This window comes from Urocitellus parryii, chromosome 12 (genome assembly GCF_045843805.1).
Source record: "Urocitellus parryii isolate mUroPar1 chromosome 12, mUroPar1.hap1, whole genome shotgun sequence".
Taxonomy (NCBI): Eukaryota; Metazoa; Chordata; class Mammalia; order Rodentia; family Sciuridae; genus Urocitellus; species Urocitellus parryii.
In genome coordinates this window covers 2,205,446-2,226,787 of record NC_135542.1, presented here as the reverse complement: position 1 = coordinate 2,226,787, position 21,342 = coordinate 2,205,446, and positions in this window count along the sequence as shown.

Genomic DNA, 21,342 nt, shown 5'->3' with positions numbered 1-21,342 from the left:
ATCGCTCTGAGAATCAATGAAAGGATGGAAGGAGGAGACATGGGAGGAGGCTACTTGTGGCTTCCCCCTCCGTGAGGAGGGGCGGAACTGGCTCAGGACGGGAGGCAGCAGTGCGGGTGTAGGTGCGCGGTGAAAGCCCATCTCACTTCCTAAAGTGTTCCGAGGGCTGACCTGTCCAAGTGGCCTGCTTTGGCCTTAGCGGACAAATGAAGGGTCAAAGAGACTCATTGGGCAGCCAGTGTTTTTAAAATCTATTGCCTCTCTCGGTTGGGATTTTCCAGAGGCAGATCCCCGAGAGGAGGGTTCACGTGAAGGTGATTGGGGAGTATTTCGGGAACTCCCAGCAGTGGAAGGTGGGGGATTTTCCCATTTAGGCCAGGACTCAGAGGTTTCTGGAATGGGAGACTCTCAGTGTGAAAATCAGGACAGTCCTGGCAAGCGGTGGCTGGTCACCTAGTGAGAGAGGGGCTGGAGAGCAATCAAGATGTGCTACTAACAAGTTCTATGGGAAGGTAGCTGGCTTGACTCTTTGGGGATGAAGAGACTGGTTATTGATTTATTTATCTGGGGTACCTGCTGGGAATTGAACCCAGGGGCACTCAACCTCTGAGACACATCCCCAGTTCCTTTTATATCTCATTTAGAGACAGGGACTTGCTACGTTCCTTTGGGCCTCACTACATTGCTGAGGCTGGCTTTGATCTCATGACCCTCCTGCCTCAACCTCCACAGCGGCTGAGGTCACGGTTGGGTGTCACCGTGCCCAACAAGAGGCTGGTTATTTATGCTTCTGGAACCCTCAGTCTTTCTGAGGAGCTGTTCTCCAAATTCCCAGGTTCTTTGACTTTCCCTCCAAGGGCGAAGTGGGTCTGGTGTCCCCTAAGGCAGCCGATTCTGGGAGGACAGAGGCCAGCCGTGGAGGGAGAGGCAGGGGAAGGTAACACTAAAGGGACAGGCTGCTTCTGCTAAAAATCTCCATCGATTCTTCACACTGGAAACTCTAGGATGAAAACACAGAAGGCTTCTGAGCATTTCTCTTAGACTCTAAGAAACTCTATGATGCTGTTCTGTGCACTAAGTGCTGGATACAGCTGCCACCTTGGACTCTCATAAGCAGATGAGTACAGGCAGCTGGTGGGGATGTTGCTCAGAGCCTCCTGCAGTGGCCTCTCTTCTGGAAGGAGCTCCTGCTGGCAGAGGGGAGGAGCACAGCCCGGTGGGATCTGTCAGCAGCAAACAAGGAGTCCCAATGATAGAAGTTTCGGGTAAACTTCCAGTTGAAACCCAGAGGGCACCGTGTCATCGAAACCGATTCTCTTTGCAACGCCATCAGGAGTCCTACTGGTGTTTCCAGCTATGACAGCCATTTATCATCAGCTAACCAGGTTTGTACCACGTGCGCCAAGATTCATTTGATGCCCCTAGGAGGAGTGAAATGATGTGTGTGGAAGGTAGATTAATTAGTGCAATTTGCTCCTAGTGTCACAGTAATTTACAAATCTATCGCGCCTCTCTTTCCGAGGGCAGTGATCAGCTACCTTCCTAACAAAGTATAATTTGCTTCCTTAATCGATAAAGGGCAATTATATGAATTTGAGTATAAACAACTGGAAAATGAGGATCATTATGGCCATTGTATGTCTTTGTAAATCAAGACATTTATAGAAGGAAGGAAGAAAGGAAGAGCCATGGGCACAGCAAGGGAACCAATACCCAGGGGAGATGTGATCTTGTGATGTGAACCAGGTTGGTGATTGGCAGGTGTAGAAAGCTGATTAACACAGGTTATTATAAAAAAGAACCACATGCATTTTAAGCATTTCATTTTACATTAAAACATGGAGATGCACTTATCTTTGCCAATTTTTTTTTTAATAAAAGGCCAATGCCTTTTCGTGGTGACATACGGTTCCATGTTTTCCTTCTTGCATAAGATGCACCCTTCATGTGTCCTCCCAATTCTTGTTTCTCTTTCAAGTGGGGTGAGAAATTGAAGTTGCTGGGGAACAGCCTTCTTGAGAAAATTTCTAGGGATTTCCCTCCCCTCTCAATCTTCTCCTATGGTTTCATCCAAATTAGAGAGCCATAATTGAAAACTCACCTTTTTCATGTCTTTCCAAAGCATAGAATTTAGCTGTCATAGAAAACACAATTTTTTTTTGCCTGCACATTTTTCTGATGCATATAGTTTTTAATTAAATTATACTGCAGCAATGACAAGAAGCATCAGCATATCTGGAGATAATCACTAACACAATTGGGGAAGAGCAGTTCTGTGGGCTTCCTGATGAGCAGGCAGCAAAGTCAGCATGAACTACAGAGGGCTGGGAAGTGGCAGTTAATCCCCTGCAACAGTTAATCCAATCCATCAGCAAAATGAAGGAATTCAAGGCCTTTACAGTGAAATTCAATATGGTAGAATGTAAAGTTCAGAGATGGTACAAATTGATATTAAAGAACAAGGTAGTCAGCAGGCGAATGACCTTGCCTGTTTAGATGTCTGAATTTTGACCTGGCAGCTATTAAAAATAGATCTGGTCAGATTGCCCAGGGAGTAGACTCATGAGGGGCATGGAGAACGTTTCTTGGGGGCTGCTTTAGAGGATCAGTATTTGTTGGGGCTCGAAGGGAGAACTTAAACTGAAGCTAACGTTCCTCTCAGAGGATCTCTGGACCCACGAGTGGTCCCTCTTTGGGGCAGGAGTCACACTTTAACACCAAACTCCTGACTTTTACACTGGCCAGTGGTTAGAGGAGGCTGCCCTCAAGTAGGGGCAGTTATGTTGGGTGGTACAATGACTATTTCAGGTGTTTGTTCTTGTTTTCTGGCAAAGAGTTTCAAACACTTGGAATTAGGAATCAATAGTGCATGTGTCAATGCCATCGAAACCGATTCTCTTTGCAAAACCGTCAGGAATACTACTGGTGTTTCCAGCTATGACAGCCATTTATCATCAGCTAACCAGTTTTGCACAATGTGTGCCAAATTTTTTTTGATGCCTCTAGGAAGGATAGGAATGATAGGAAAGTCTTGTTATGCTAATGAAGTGACTCTTGGTGGTCCCCCAGACAGCTTCAGGATGGGTGCTAGTCACCTGAAAATCCAATTGTCTTAATCCATCTTGTGTTGCTGTAACGAAATACTTGAGACTGAGTATTTGGTACACAAAAAAAGTTTATTTAGTTGATAATGCTAGAATATTAAGAATATAATGCTGATATCAGCCCTGGTGAGAGTCTCATCTGAGGATAACATCCATATGGCCGGATGTGCCATGTGGATGCCAGAGAGAGAGGAAGCAAGAGACCAAGAAGACCCCAGGCTCACTTTTTTTTTTTTTTTTAATAATTAGCTGCCCTTGGGTGCTCATCCACTCGTGGGAGAACTTCTGCGTGACCAGCATTAATCCCTCCAAAATGGTAGTGATGCTTTTGTCACGTCCTACTAGGTGCCACCTCCTAAAGATCCCCACAACTTTCAGCATCTTTACATGGTTCTAGAGGAACCAAGCATTCAGCACATACACCATATATCCATATCATAGCACCAACTATGTGATTGGAGGGTTAGAACATGGGGCCAGCCCCATCTCCAGGGAGGAGAGAGGGACTGGAGCTTGATCTTACACAAATGACAAACAATTCAATCGATCACACCCACATAATAAACCCCAGCTTTCTGGTTCCTGAACACTTCAAGTGCTGAGAGAGTAGTACACCCGTCCAAGAGGACAGGGCAGGAGAGCTCTGTGTTCTTGCTTGCAATTGATCTTGCCATATGTGATTTTTCTTTGGATTTCTTTGTCTCCTATCTTTTTTTTTTTCCTTCTAGGCACCATTAACCAGCCAAGCTCTCTGGCACCTCCTAGGTGTTTGTGTACATTCTCACCTTAAGCTACTCTCTTTCCCCACAGGGCTATCCCTACGCTCTGGCCCTTGGGAGGGATTTCCCTTACTTTCCTCTTCCAGAACCTCTCTCAGTGGAAACGGAGTTGTAGCGGTCAGTTTCTTACTCATTCTCACATACGGAATGAATTCATCCATAAAACAAAACCCACCCTCTCCTGCTGTGTGAGTCATAGGGAATATTCTATGTGGCCGTAACTTTGAGCTGGAGGATGTGCATCAGTGCAACAGGGGTGGGTCACACCGGGTTGGGAACACTTCTTCATGCAGATTGTTTGTATCTTCTAGCCCCGCCTAGGCCTGAACCCAGATGTGTCACTTCATCTTAGGAAGGTTTTTCTGCTGTGCCCTGATATGATGACTTTGGGAGTCTTATGGACCCAGGTCATTTTGGAAAGTTCTGTCTGCAGTGTCAGTTGGTTCCCATGATTGGGCACCTCTTTCCCTAACACTGTTACCTTTAAGGACCACCACCCTGTCTGGAAGATTATGGGGCAGGATTTCTTGCTCTGTTTGGACTTCCTGCTTGGGCCCCAGTGAAAGCAGACAACATTTTTGTGTTACCATGTGTGATTGTTAATTTTATGGGTCAATGTGGCTGGGCCATGATGCCCAGATATTTGGTTAAAGGTAATTTTGAATGTCTATGAGCATTTTATTTTAGGATGAGAGTGAAGTGTTTAAAGCAGATTTCCTTACATAATATGGGTGGTCTCATCCAATCATGTGAAGGTTTACATAGAACAAAGATTGAACTCCCTTCAAGCAAGAAGGAATTCTACCATTACAGTCTTCAGACTTGAACTGGAGCGTCAGGTTTTCTCTGGGTCTGGAGCCTGCATGCTAACCCTGAGATCATGGACAGGAGCCAATTCCTTAAAACGACCCTCTCTCCACACACACACACACATACACACACACCCCACAATTGATTCTATTTATCTGAAGAACCTTGACTGTATACATGGTCAGTGAGTTGGACCCATGTATGGCAATTCTCAAGGCCTGAAGGGGCTCCCTAAGCATCGAGCTTCTTGTCTTCTGAGAAGAAGTATGAGATGCAGCAATTTCCATCTACCATGAGGGGTTCAGCATGTCCAGACAAACTATATTACTAAGGTGGTGAGCCCCTGAATTGTCATGAGATTTGTTTTCTATCATTTGGAAGGATATGATTTATCCACTTCAGGTCTCCAACGCGATTGCTATCTCTTCCTTCTCCGATATGATTAATACAGTGTCATCAGTAAGGTAGGAGGGATATCCAGATGCTCAGGTCTCCTCAGAATATTGTTTGACAGATGAGTTAATAGCCCTGGAGCTAGGCTGTAAGTGTATGCTGTTGTATGCTACAGAAGAATGCAAACTGTCTCATTTTCCTTATGAAGAGGAGGGCAAACCATGCATTTGTTGGGTCAATAGCTGCATAACATAGACTCACAAGAGTGTTGCCCTGCTCTAGCAAAGATGCCTCAGATGGCAACTGGGAAACTCGGTGGCTGAGTTTGTGTAGACAATGGCCATATTTGGTAAGGCCATTTGGAGTTTGGGGGTTTACGCTGGCAATTAATAGGGACATAATGGGGTCATCCCTGCTACATCCTACGTTTCTAAGGGTAGTACATATCTCAAATTCTCCCAGAATGTTTTAGTTAGCTTTTTCACTGCTGTGACTAAAGGACCCAACCAGAATGACTGTAGAGGAAGAAAAGTTTATTTAGGGGCTCACGGATTCAGAGGTCTCCATTCTTAAACAGCAGACTCCATCCTTCTGGGCTCGAGGCAAGGCTGCACATTGTGAGAGAAGAGAGTGGAGGAGGGAAGCAGCCTACAGGATGATCTGGAAGGAGAAAGGAGAGAGAGAGAGAGAGAGAGAGAGAGAGAGAGAGAGAGAGAGAGAGAGAGAGATTGCCAAATGCAAATATATGCCCCCAAGCCAGGCCCCCAATGGCCCACTCCTCTAGCCACACCCCACCTACCTACATTTACCCTCAGTTAATTCACTGATTGGGCTAAGGTTCTCTGAACCTTCTCACATCGTCTCACACATGAGCTTTTACATTCAAACCGTAACAGTGCAAAACGCTTCTGATATTGGTGGCAGGAAAGTGAGTCAGAGGCTTTCATCTGGCCTTGTGCACTGTGACATCTCTCACCTCATATTTCAAAGGGCCAACGTGTGCCAGCTCTCATAAACATCCTGATGACTGCTGTTTGGGTCAAGGATCCACTGGACCTCCTGAAGGTCAGCTCTGACCCAGAACTACGTTGATTACTTGGTCCTCATATACCCCCACACTAAGAGGGAGGCCGCAAGTCTCTCAGTCTCTTAACAACTTGGATAATGTGTATCATAGTCATGGAAATATTTTTCCACTGTACGATTCCTCCAGTAAAGGGTGCTTTATACTTTGAGAAAAGCACTGGAGATAGCACCAATGAACATAGTGGCCGTAGTGTTGCGGGGAACCTGAGCTTTCCTGCAGTCCTGAGTGTCTAAGTCTTCACGTTGAGGTCTAGAAACTGGAAAAGTAATCATGATGTTTTGTTGGAGCAGCTCTCCTCCTTCCTTTGGTCATCCAACTGATAGATGTTGATGCTATAGACTGAACATCACCTTGGTTGTCTAGCCCTCTGCCTCATCCCCACAACATGTTCTATTGCCTCTGGAGATTTTTGGCTACTGTAACCGTCCTGCATTTGTTATGAAAAGGAAACCCTATTGCTTCTGATATTTAAGTCCACCTCTCAACCTCTGCTATTTGGGATTTTATCATCCTATCGGCAGTCAGTGAGCCCACTTCTGTAGCAACATCTGCTTTCAGGCTGAGCTGCAGAACATGGTCATTTCTGAGATTCTCAGTAGGCAATGGCCCTCTAACCTCTACTGCTTTGGTGAATAGTATCCTCCATGCTGCTCACAGAACATGTAAGTGGGTTTCTGCCATTGCAAACATTCCCGTTCCCCTACCTATTTCCTGGGCCTTTGATCTCCTAATGCATTGTCTACCACGGTCCTTCTGTTAGATTGACTTCATGTACATGAGTCATTGTTTTCTTCAGTGTTCCTGGCTTCTGAGATCTTAGCCGGGGTGCTAAGTCCTGTGTCATGGGAGAGCACGTCCGTATCGGTGAATATTCTCCTATACAACTTTTCTGCCTTCCTTGATCTCGTACCTTCTAGACACAGTCCTGTAGATCAGCTCTTCCTGTAGGATAGCCCTGCAGCTTCTGTGAGGAATAGTTCTTTCTTCTCGTAGTCAGTGTAGTGCCTTCTTGGTAAGTTTACATTGTGATTTCACTCCTAGTTATTGGTCTATGTCGAAGAGAAGATGTGGGGATAGGCACTAGAGGAAGTACCTGTGTCGGGCCGGGCAGAGGCTTGCTCATTGTCTTTAAGAAAGGGGGAGGGTCTTTACAGGACAGCAAAAGCTATTTTGGCAGGCTCAGAAATTTCAGAGAGACCTCATTTTCTGGGATTTCCACTTAGATATTCCCATCCCATGACTCATGGCCCCACTCCTTCCCAAAGGCCCTGATTTTGAGATAGAAGACTTGCAGGGGTTGAGAATCCAACATTCTCTGAAGCTCTGCTACTTTAATAAACCTGTTCTGGGCTTGATTCTAGGCTTTTTAAATTTTTTTAATTTTTTTTTTTTTTGCTTTTTAGCTATGGAAGATGAGACTCACTCTATGTCATACAAAAGAAGACCTCTGCCTCCTAAACTAGTTAATTGATCACTTTGAACATTGCATTGTTTTTCTTTAGTGCATTGATTGCATCCACATATCTCTGCCGGATCCCACAGTTTTGTGATCCCTGCTTTCAAACTCCTTGAGCCCTGAGATGAATCTCACCCCAGGGTACTCCTGTCCCAGTTCCCCTCTGGGGAAAGTTTCCACAAGTTTGCCGCTACAGGGTGCCTGTGGCCATTCATGCCCTTCTTGGTGGCAGTGACAAGGCGTTTTAGAGCCAGCTGGCTGGAATCATCCTTATCCAAACGTCAGCTTCCCCAGACCACTCCTGGGACCAAGTCTTTAGTGGGATTCTCCAGGAAGCAGACACAGCGACAGATTTATTACCTGCATGCAGGTATTTATGAAGAAATATTTGTAGAGGTGACATCTGTTGAGTAATGAAATAAGTAGAAGTGGACAGAGGAACGAAGTGACCTTCAGAGCAGATCCTACAGGGAGCTGTAAAGCCAGGATGGTCCTTCAGATCTGTTCTTACTAGAAACGAGGCCCTGGCTTTTGATCTCTGCATTGACTAGCACCTAGAGGGAGGCTGTTCTGGGGAGAGGGTGTGGCCTTGGGTGAGGCCACTGTTTGGCCTGGGGGCAACTCCTGGGGGTTCACTCTGTACAGAGCCATGAGCCCCCAACACTGCCAGCAGCTAGAGAGAGAAATGCTTAGTCTTGAAGTTCCTGGGGAGCACAACACAGCATCCACTGAAAGAATTTCACACTAGGGAATTCACATGATTGCATTCTTTCTTTAGAAAAACCCACCTGTCAGAAGTGAGAGAAAAGGATTAGAAAAGTTAATGGCAAGTTCTATAATGGCATACTAACAATGTCTCTATATTTATATGTTTGTATAGGAAGTACAGCAGATTTCTACCACAGAGGAATGCTAAGGTAGCAATTACAAGAGATATAGAGAAACATGTAGAACTGACAGTAATTCTGCCCAGATATTTATATCTCTAGTCCTTATAAATCTTGCTGTGATTCCATTACTAAGCAACTTTCCATTCACTGAAGCACTTTCACCCCAGGTCACTGCACATGCTAAAGCAGAAAGGCAAATCGATTCTTACTTAGTGATAACAGGTTAAACAAATTGAAATTCTTACATAATTTTAACAAGCCTCCAAATATGGGTAAGATGATAATAGATGCAACAGTAATGAGAAACAGATGGAAAGCTAATGAATCAAAGAGGGCAATAGACTTTGTGAACACTTAGTCACTCTTCTCTCTGGCGCCCTGGTGGAAAATGAAGGTGGAAGTCAGAGCAAAGTGGAGATTAAAAGGAAAGTGGGATGCTAAACAAATTTGGATTATTTTTGTTTTGCAAGGGTGATATATGAGTATACTCAGAAGTTTAGGAAATGTGGAAATTAAAAAATAAAAAAAAGTAAAAATGATTCCTAACACTATCACCTTTTAGCAAATAATTATTGTAAAGATTCCCAGTATTTCTTCTATGATGATATTCTGAATAAGTTGATTGTATTATAGACTCCTAGCTTGTTTCACTTAACATTTTACTTTATATATATTATAAAATTTTGTCATTAAAACTAATTATTTGAAAACTCTGTAATTTTTGCTTGTAGTGCAGTATTCTGTCGTAAGAAAAATATCCTTTTGTAACAGACAACCAAAAGGTTTTGGACTGAGAGTCAGGGCTCCTAAGTCCTGAAGGAGGTGCCTGTCAGGAGAGAGGGGAGAGGCAGGAGAAAGCAGAGCTGAGCGCATATGGCTCTGAGAGCCAGCTTCCTGCACCTCCCTCTCTGAGCTGCTTCCATTGCTCCTTGATTTCAGTCAGTTCCAGCAGCATCCTTTGGCCTTGCAGTGATCCCACACCAGACGGCTTCAGATACTGACTCCATGAGGAAGAGGAGGGACACTCAGTGTCTCTGGGGGTGGGTGGAAGGCAGCAGGACTGAGAAGACCAGGATGCAGATGGCTCAAGCATCAGACGTGGGTGGCCCATCCTCGGGTGCATATTCAGGGACTCGGGGGGGGGGGATCTGGGATCGTAATTTTCAAGTGTGTTTGAGCATTGAAGTCACAAGAAGGGAGAGGCCAGGCCAGGCAGTGCTTCTCAGGAGCCGTGTTAGACAAAACGCCGCAGAAGCAGAGAAACCTTTTCAGTGAAACCACATAATTACCTTGCCTCTTTTATTTTGCAGCGATTAAGAGAGAATTAAAAAAAAAAACCCTCCCTGTTCTTTTATAAGTCCCTATTTAAACAGTATTGTGAAGGTCTGAAAATAACAACCCTAATCATGTAATAACATCTACCCACATAAAAGCATGCCAAAGATAAGTGTATAAAAAGAATCAGTTCCCATGTGTGTATACAGATATAATTACTTATATCTTCCCTGATTTCATTATAACGTAAATCTTCCCTTCTCTTTATCCTTTAATCATCTGCTTCCACCCATGATTTAAAAACTGTATGGGATAAAGTCCTGGCCCTCAAATAAGTTAGAACCTCGGGGGGTTGTTTTATTTTATGGGAGTTGGGAGAAAAGACAGGTAAATAAATAAATATGATATGGTGTTTTATGTCATAACAAAATATGCACCAAATACAGGTAAATAGATAGCTATCGTGCTGTGTTTTATATGCCATAATAAAAATATATACAAAAACTAGTAAAGTCCAGAAGCAACCTTGCCTATATGTGTCTGGGTTTCTGGGAACTCTTCCGGGGAGGGTGAACTTTAGGTTGTTGGGTAAGGGTGACAGTGAAAATTTCAGGCAGTAAATAGGTGAAAATTGCTACAAAGAGCCTGATGGTAGAAGTCACAGCTCCTGATCAGAGCACTGAGAAGAGATGTTGGAATTCAGAGGTGACTTGTGGAGAGGATGCTGGTGGAATGCCCAGGCTTCTCTGGATTTGGGATACCAGGATTCCACACTCCTACTTGTGTGCCATGGAATTACCGGGACTGGCTTTCACTGAGTTTTCAGTAATAACATTGCATGTTTCTTCAAAGGAAAGAAAGAATCTCTTTCAGGTAAACAGGAAGAATGGTATTTAAATGACCACATCATCTGTGTCCTATGGTCAAGAAGACTGGCCATGTGACATTGGGGGCAGGTGAGATATTTATTTACCTGCAAGACTTTCCTAACTAGAATATATCCAGGTGGTTTGAGGGCTACTCTATTCTCTGAAGTGTTCTGCATCAAGGCCATTTGTGACTCAAAGTACATTTAATCCAAAAGGCCACAACAGGTCTCCTAGCTGTCCTTGTTGCACAAACATCATTAGCACCTGCAGGGACTTTCTGTGCGGTCGGGGACTTTGCCCTCAGCAACCGATGTCTTCTTCAGGCAGGTCGTAAAGAGCCCCGGCAATGGATTCTCAGGCTCCCTCTCCCAGCTCATGATTTCTTCTACGACCTCATTATGACCTGGTGAGGCTGCAGATTGTGAGAGCACACAGCACTTGTGCTGGTAAAAACTCCACCTCCAAGGTTCAGGCAGGCTTCATAGACTTCTACTCATTTTCTAAACTGCATGGGGCAGAGCTGAGTTTTCTGAAGGCATTAATACAACCCAAGTGCGTGCGTGTGGGCAGAATTGGTTTTTACTGCTATTTCCCTGTAAAAGTCTGAATATTTCGGCGATGACGGTGGTGATAGCGTATGAGGAAGTCAACTATTGCTGGGCCATGGAAGACAGGCAGATGAGAGGAGGAAGAAATATTCCATTGCAGATCTTCCTCAGTTTATGTTTTGCAGGGTAGAAAAATAAAGCTCAGAAAACAAGACTGGTAGGATTTAGGCACTTAAGTTGAGGTCTATTAAAATACTGAGTCTCCTATTGTGTTGTAACAAGATATTAACTGGGTCTCTTTCGAGGATTAGAATCAAAGACAAAGATAGGGAGAGAGTGTACCCAGGAGTTAAATTAATTTAAAAAATAAGAAATAATTACTTTTCTATATTCCTATTCACCTTCTGTAATAATACCCCTGTGTCAGAGAAAAGCAGCCTTTCAAAGAAGAAAACTTCTTAGCCTCCTTCTGCCCTCCACCAGCTTCCTTCCTGGAGGATCATTCACCGTAGCAGAGACGCCAAATTGAGAGTCAGAGCAAGGTGCCGGACGGCAGTTCTGGCCCTGGGCCTTGAGCCTGGGCACATGCTTGTGTGGGGCATCAGTGTTCTCAGCCCCTCAGTCAAGGGGCTAGTCCTGGGGAATCAGCGAAATCAATGGTGAGAACCTACCTTGGAGTGACTTTGGATGATAAGGACAAACTGGTTCAAGATGTGTACATAATAGAAAATGGGAAAGTGATTATGTTACCTTAGAAACTGCAGAAGCAGAGAGAAGAGAGGCCCTGCAAACTCCACGAAGATAAAGATTTAAAAATATTTGGAGAAAAAGGGATAGTCCCAGCACTCAGACGGAACAGGGCCCGAGAGGGACGACTGTGTGGCTCTCAGAATCAGGGTTCTCCCTGCACAATTCCAGATGAGGAGCAGAGAAGAAATGGGCAGAGAGGTGACGGCTAAAGGAGAGAATATGCAAAAGAAAGACAATGGGAGGGGAAATAAAAATGACAAAAATATATATGAAGAAAACAAAGATTAAAAAATGAGCCTGGTTCAAGCGACTTCAAAGTACAGTCTCCAGATGAGTGAAGAAGTCCTACTAAAGTATAAAAATGATGAGTGAATTGTCTTTTGAGATGCAGGCCTGATGATATTATCCTTTCTTAAAATCCCATTCTCTGTAGGAATTATTCACACTGAGATTTAATTGGAACTCCTTCTTCAGTCTCTAGCTCCTACTCTGTACCTGAGATGTGTTCGGAGACGTGGTAGACCCTACGTGATTCTCAAGAAGCTGTTCTGGGGACTACTTGTCTTTAGATCCTTTTTTCATTCTGTATGATGCTATGTCAAGAAATCAAACATTACAGAAATTAATCAAATATAGAGATATCCGTTTATCTTCTCTACCGAGACAATTATTAACAATTTATGGTCTATTTTTATATTTATATATGTATGCCAACAATTATTGTTATTGTATTTTAAAAATGATATTGTATACAGATGTGAGTTAGTTGCTTAAGGATGAAGGCACATTCTAAGAAATGCATCATTAGAAAATTTATTCATTGTATAAACATCATAAAATGTACGTATACACTGAGATGATATACCTTATTTTACCTAAGCTGTGTGCTATATAGCCTGTTGCTCCTAAACTGCAACACTGTATGGTATTTCCTGTATCAAAATTGTAGGCAGTTATAACAATGGCAAGTATCTGTGTATCTAAATGTAGAAAAGGTACATTAAAATATAAGGTGATGGGAATTTTTCAGCTCCGTTACAACCTTATGGGACTGCCATCATACATGTTGTTTATTAAGGACTTAAACATTGTTATGTGGTATCTGGCTATATATATTCATGCATGTGTGTATGTGTGTGTGTGTGTGTGTGTGTGTGTGTGCAATTATATGTATATATCTTTACCATTTTATCCTAACTATGGGCATTTTTCCATATTAATTCATCAAGCTTATTTCCTTTATTTAACATAGCATAAAGTATATGCTGAAGGCCTTATTTAACCCATTACTCTTAAATGTTCTTTAGATGTTAGAATTTATTTCTGTTATAAAGAGAAGCACACTTGCATATACATTTTTTATCAAATACAGGTTTATTTTCCTATTTATTTTTATACTTGTCATTCATGCAACAGCTGTATATTAAACACTTTTTATTTTTTAGAATGTCTTAAAACTCACCTGTACTGTGAAGCCTAAAATACTCAGCTCTCTAAATCAGGATAAAAGTACTGCCCTTTCTCATCTTCCCCTGGGTACATTTCTATTTCTGTCTCTCCATCCTTCTGGACTGCTAGCATAGAAAGGCTCTTACTATTGTTCCAATCATCAAACTATACAATAAAGGCAAATCCTTAGCTTATAGATTAGAAAAGTCTTCCCCTAGAGGATGTCAAAGAAAGAGAGAAATCTTGTCAAGTTAGAGTGGATTATATAAGACTAGGCTCTGCCAGATTAATCACATTTTCTTTCTTAGAAAGTTTTCTATATGATAAATATAGATTAGGGTATGAATGTTGTCGATGGAGAATATCTTGATTTCAGTGAGACATTTAAATTCTGAAACAGGATATGCTTGCAACTATAGAGGAAAAAGTGTATTCAACAATAGGCAAATTTATAACTAGTTCAACAATTTTGCCTGTAGAATAGAAGTTAATCAATCCACATCAGCTTACAGGAAATTTGAGCTATGGCATAGGATTCTGGCTCTGTCCTACCTGGAGTTAAGTAGAAAATGTCTTCCTTATGGCTCTTACTGCAAGACAACAGCAGAATTACTGTGTACAAATGCTGGTCCTGGCTTCTTGGATAATAGAGCTATCCTTTGCTGAACCTGTGGTCTCTTGATCATACTGATACGAAGTGACGTGACAGAAGCAACTAGTTATATAGCTACTCCATTTTAGGACAATTGTATTTTTTTTCCTGAATCATTTAAACAAAATTGTTTTGTGATGATTTAGATATTTCAAAACTAAAAAAGGGAAAAAAGGATATCTGTCAAAGTAGCCCTATTTTCCCTTATGCTGTTTACATTACTTTTTAAACTCTGATTGTTCATATCAGTGTAAATGTACATGCAATTGTAAGAGTAAGAAGTAAGACAGAGGGAACTTTTGTTTTAAATATTTCTTTCTTTTTTACTTAATTGATTTTATTTTTTTTAAATACACAACAGCAGAATGCATTACAATTATTACACATACAGAGCACAATTTTCCAGATCTTTGTATATAAAGTATGTTCACGCCAATTCATGTCTTTTTTTTCTGTTTTGTCCAGTTATTATTTCTTCTTTTTTTATTAGTTGCTCAAAACATTACAATGATTTTGACATATCATATATCATACATTTGATTCAAATGGGGTATGAATTCTTATTTTTCCCACGTGTACAGAATGTAGGATCACATTGGTGATACAGCCCAATTCATGTCTTCATGCATGTACTTTGTTTTTTTTTTTGCATTACAATTTTTGTTATATATATGTATATATATATAAATTGTGGTATATAATGTATATACCACAATTTTTCATATCTCTGTATATAAAGTAGGTTGACACCAATTCATGTCTTCATACATGTAATTTGGATAATGATGTCCATCACATTCCACCCTCCTTGCTAATCCCCTGCCTCATCCCTTTCCCTCCCACCCCTCTTCCCTATCTAGAATTTCACTCACGTTCCAAACTCAGGTTCTCACAGTGGTGCAAAACCTATCCCCATCACCTCTGAGACCCTCATCTCCTTTTTATAGTGTTCACACGATTTCCTCCATTGATAGATTCTATGTAATCATACTACAATGTCACAATCAGGGAACTGAGATGGACACAATTGATGAACTGCATTCAGATTTCACCAGCTTTACATGTGCTCATTTGTTTACCTGTGCATTTAGTTCTATTGGAATTAACCACATCTATTCATTCAGGAGATCACCGCCACAGTCAACTTGCAGAACGGTTCCATTGCAAGGATCTCCTGTGTTACCATTCCAAGGTCCCTCCCCCCAATCTTAGCCATGACTAAGCTATGACTTAGCTCTCCCCTCCTCCCTCACCTGACCCTTTGGCAACCACTAATCTGTTTTCCATCTGTATAATTTTTTCACTTCAAAAATGCTATATAAATAGAACCATACATCACATAACCTTTTGCAACTGGCTTTTTAAAAAAACCTCAGCATGATTCTCTGGAGAGCCATCTACTATGTGTATCAATGGTTCATTCCTTTTTATTGCTAAATATTTCATGGTATGGATGTACCACAGCTTATTGAGACATTCATCCAAGGAGAGATATTTGAGTTGTTGCCAGTTTTGGACAATTACTAACAAAGCTGCTGTGAACAATGTGTTTGCGTTTTTGTGTGAACCTGAGTTTCCATTTCTTTGATTAAATGCCTAAGGGACCAATCACTGGGTCATATGGTAAGTACAGTGATGATTTTTCTGACTTTCCTGGCTTCTGCTGACCTTGATAGTTTTGAGGAAAGCTGCTGAGACATTCTGTAGACTTTCCTTTAATTTTCATTTAATATTTTTTTTTCTCATTTGATTGGACTTACGGATTTTTAAGAAAATGACTACAGAGGTAAAGTGCCATTTTCACCACACTGTGACAAAAGTGTATGCTTTTCAACATTTATTGACTATTGATGATGTTGACCTTGACCACCTGGCGAAAGTGGTATTTGCCAGTGTTTTTCATTGTAAAGACCCTTCTTCCCTGACCCCCCTAATCTGGTGATGCTATTGAGAGGTGGTAACCTCAAGAGGTAAGACCTTGTTGGAGGAAGTTGGTCACGGGGAATATGTCCTTCAAGGGTGTGTCTTGTTCCCGGCCTCCTTCTCCTGTCTTGGTTTCTGGCTGCCATGAAGTGGGCAGCTTTTCTCCTCTGTGCCCTCTTTTCCACCACGTTCTGCCTCACTTCAGGCCCAGAAACAACAGAGCCAAGTGGCCATGAACTGAAATTCCTAAAACTGTGAACCAAAATAAATCCTTTCCCCCTTTTAAGTTGTTTTTCTCAAGTGTTTTGTTCCAGTGACAGAAAGCTGACTAACACACAAGAGGCATTCTTTGAAATGAGAGGAAAACATGTGGTTGATTGCTTTCCCACAATAGGTACTTTCTGAGCTTGCAAGACTTGCGTAGGAAGACTTGTCATTTGTCTTGAGTTTACTGTAGAGTTCGCAACCTTGCTGTTCCACCAGGACTGAGGGGATCCCCATTGCAAGAGGCTTTCAGTGAAAAACTGAGAATGATGTGACATTTCATTATGACGCTGGAAATTCTGCAGCCCTATTGCAACCGTGAAGGATGGTGCCTAATGGAAAAGAATAGTAACTAATAGCAGAGCTGAAGGAGGGAAGGAAACTGGGTCTTTGATGACTTCAGTGAACCCATTCTTGAAATAGCCATTCATTTCTGTATTGTCTAAGTCATTTTTTTTTTTTTGCTTATAATCTAAGGCCTTCTGACTGTCACTACAGATGTATATGCTGAATTAAAGCTCAATACAATATGTCCTTTGGCATTCAAAGCTCATGCATTATTGATATTAAAACTACTAGTATCAATAACTATGGTTCTAAATTATTTTTTTGACACAACTTTTCTTTGAGAGAAAGTTCTTTGGATCCGTGTTTGTGAAAAGTTAGCTCATCGATCTCTTCTGCCTTCTATCTCTCCTCATTCATTTTTCATAAGTTCCTGAATGCGGGTGGTATGCTGAATTCATCTTAGACTCTGGGGATCCAAGGGTGATACTGGACATCTCCTGCTCCTATCCCTGGAGACTCACAGTTCAAGGGAGTTGATAATGATATGTAAACAACCAAAGTAACATCTGTGACGGGCCCGGCAAAGTGACAGACTTTCAGAGAAAAACACAAATGATGTGTAAGGATTTAGAAGGGGAAATTTTGTGAAGGAGTTATGAAAGAGGAAGAAAACCAACTCAGTTTTTCTCACTAGGTTCTTACAATGTATTCCTCACTCCAGATGTGTAGGGATTTCCCCATCTAGGAGGCAAGCGGTGGTGTGGCGGTGGACACCGGCTGTCTGACACTGGCTACTTGGTGGTCACATCACATTCCAGAGGTGAGGTCCTCAGCTCCACAAGGCTGCCCCCCACTTCCGATGCCTGTTGCTGATCTCAGTCTTCAACATTCTGACTGGCCAGGTATAAGTTGGGGTCCCCACACTTCCTCCTGGGGTCTGATTGATTTACTAGCTCATGAAAGTCAGGGAACACATTTACTGTGATATTAAAAGGGAATTATAAGGGAGACCACAAAAGAAACAGATGAAGAGATGCACACAGGAGGTCAGTGGGAAGGGCCGCAGGGCTGCCTTGTCCTCTCCAAGAACTTCCATGTGCTTCGCTGGGAATTCTCTGGGAATTCTCTGGGAATTCTCTCCCATTGGGTTCTTATGGAGGCTGCATGAAGCCATTGGCTGTCGGTGATAATCTTCAACTCTTCTCCCCTTCCAGGAAGTTGGGGGAAATGGGGCTGAAAGTCTCCACCCTCTAGTCTCACAGTGGTCTTTCCGCGACCAGCCCCTATACTTTGGGCCACCAGTCAACTCCTGAGCATACCATATCACGTATAATTTGAATTTCAAGTATTTTAGGAGCCATCTGCCAGGAACTGAGAACAAAGACCAAATACATATTACCTAATACTACAGATCGGAATTGGAAAAAGTTAAAAAAAAAAAAAAGAGGAAAAGAAGGCAGAAGAGATCCATGAGCTAACTTTTCACAAAAGCCTTCTACACCGAAGGAAATGCAGGTGGAAATGAGAACAAAATCTTTTTGGAGAAATGCAAAATCACAAAGATGTAGCTGGACAATGGGGAAGGAGTTTCACAGGGAGACAGGACGTTGGCGAGATCAGATTCAATCAGACCCTGGAGACCTTTGAATGCCAGGCGGTAGCAGAGCCCCTCCTCCACCAAAGAGTCTTAATTAAGCTTCTCCAGAGACCCTCAACACAATTCTTCTTATTAACAAAATGTCAGCAAAAGTTTCTGCAAAGAACTCAATGTAGTTTGAGACTTCCTGGTTTTTTTTTTTTTGGTAAGGGCTGAGTTGCTCTGTCTTGCAAAAGCTGAATTTGCCTGCTAACTTGATGGTATATAAGAATTGTTACTTCTGCTTTCTGTGGTAAAGATGTGTGAAACCTCCATTTAGTCTAAAAAAATTGGAACAAAAAGCAACTTTCATGTAAAACTTCAAACCCCTCTTCCCACTGTATAAAGTTCAATGAATTTCTGCACTCGGGGTCCAGATTGTTTTTGTTTTTTAGGTGATAGCTGATCTGGACCACGGCAACCAATAAGCCCACTTCCTGGAAATTCCAGGTGCCCAGTCACATCTGCCCTACATCGAGGCCAGGAATTCTGTATTTCAATCCTCTTTTTCATGGGGGCATGGGGTACCAGTGACTGAACTCAAGGGCACTCAACCACTGAGTCACATCCCCAGCCCTATTTTGTATTTTATTTAGAGACAGAGTCTCATGGAGTTGCTTAGAGCCTTGCTTTTTGCTGAGGCTGGCTTTGAACTCACCATCCTCCTCCTCAGCCTCCCGAGCAGGTAGGATTACAGGCATGTGCCACCATGTCTACCTATTTTAAGCCTTTTAACAGATAAAAACTATATAATTTTTCTAAGGTTTGTCTGTCCGAAAAGGTTTACATCTGACTAGGTGAAGAAGATGGCGAGTGAGGTGCCCTTTACCCTCTTATTTTTCCTTGTCTTCCTCTTTTAAGCAGATCTGGATTTTGATTATTCATTTCATGTGGATTTTTTGTTTTAAAAATAATATTTCAAAAATGATATTTAACCTATTCTCATATAAGTACCAACACATACCATCAGAGAATACATTCTCTCTATTAGGTAACAATTTGGAATCCGAAATCATAGCTGGTTTTATATAATCATTGACACTTGAGATTTAAAATTCCGTTTCCTGCCTAAAACATATTTAGTGGTAGTATCATTGCCTTTAAAAAATTATATATGAGATGATGTTCATGGCAGTGTTTTTCAGATAGAACATCTGGGGATACTGGCAAACCAGATGGAGGATGGATCCTCATAGATACGCCACCTAGGGCAAAACTTGAAAGCTTTCTAGAATCCGTTTTGTTTTATGAATTTTAATGCCTTTTAATGCCATTGTTGGTTTAACTTCTTTTTTTATTGGATAATAAACACAAGGGGAAATGGTTCAGTGGGACTTTAAAGAAACCAACTCTGCTTTGACTAACATGGTAAGCAATTTATGGCATCTTCTTTGTATTTTGTGATTCAGGGATGTGCATATTATCTGAAAAGTATGCAAATGGTCTTGGAGAAAATAGGAGTTGAATAAATGTCAGTAACATACTGTACAGTGGGGTGTATGGCATCGTCCTAGTTTCTTTTTCCTCTCTGTGGCTCCTGTGGAAGAAAGTGCTCTTTATCAGAGGCGTCTCAATCACTTTCTGTACTTGTCTCTGGTGTATGTAGTCCCTGCCATACGCACATCAATGTTAGTTATTGAGCGGGTATCAATTCCTTCCTGGTGGAAGGCACAGAGTTACAGCACTCTTGGACCTACTCAGACCATGATTTGGATTTAAGAATTTTTGATGCAGGCTATTTTAAATTTGGTTTCTCCAGAGCAATTCTTTACTTTCTGGCAGTTGGATTTAATTTCTCAAATTCAGATCAGACAAATACATTTTTAAAATGGGAATCCCAAGATTACCTTGGCCCTCTTTGTGTGAGCTGGGTAACTGCTCTCATGGTTGGTTTCTAGATCGTGCTTTGAAGATATTTCAGGGAATGGAAGTATGTAGCTTGGAGATCAGAGTTAATGCTTGTAATTGGGCTCAGATGCCAGCTGGAAGCCACATTCAACTGCAGAATATAAAAGGAATGACAACTTTGGGCAATACAATTAAAATCCAGGGCCAGAGAGAAAAGTTGACATCATTGAGTTTGGGGAAACTGTAACAAATACTAAATTTAGTAGAAAACCCAAGTTTAGTGAGCTAGTGGCAAATAAAGAGCTCAAACATTTTTCTTTTCTATATAAAGTTCCATATTCAGGCAGAATATCCAGGTAACTTCCCCACAACCCTCATAAAAATGTACTACTAATCCACCCACCTCATTAGGCAGATGAGAAGAGTTAAGGAGGTTTTGACCAGAACCAAAGACATTTCTCTCCTAAATCACTTTAATTCTGGATCCTTTTGGAGGAATGGAAAAGGGTAATGATGGGGTTTGAAGGCAGACTGGGTTTCAATACTGGTTCTGCCATCTCGGCTGCAATCTCCTCTTTTATAAAAATTAGAATAGAGTACTTTGCTCTTTTTTTGTCAAAAATTATTGGGTGAAAATTAAGTGAAGTCATTGTTGTGGAATGCCCGTCACAGGACAGAACCTAAAATAGGGCACAAGAAATAACCATGATAGTGCTAAGTGTTGAGAGTCTGTAATCTCAAAACCTGTGAAACCTGAGCTCTTGAGGCTGAGAGATCTCTGCAGTGAAAGGTTTTCTTGAGCCATTAGAGAGACTATCCAGAAAAAGACCAGGTCCTGGGACAAGTGCCTGCAGCTATCAGCAGCAGGGCCAGGTAGCCGTTGGAATTATGTCCACTGGACCGAGCTAAGAGTATTGGTCTATAATAAAAATTGCAGAAGGCATAAGATTGGACTGGAGTAAAGGAAGAGGAAGGAATAATCTGTAACATGGCTTGGGGTACTAGGCAGGCAATAAGGAAAAGCAGGAAAACATATACCAGAGCTCAGGTGAGCGGAGGTGGTCACCTCTCTTCACCTTGAATACTCTTTTAAGACCAGGCAGAGATTGGCTTTCTGGCAATCATTCATTTCTACTAGATGGAACTGGAAGGCAAGTAAAGTGGCACATCTCTTGTTTATCCCATCTCAGATCATTAGGAGCAATTGGTTCTACCTGTCGGGATTCAGGTGGAAGGGGGTCAAAGATACCCCATGGATTTCAAAAGTACAGAAGGTTTGGCTGTCTCTCTGCTGGGATTCCATGGTGTCTGCTAATTCAAA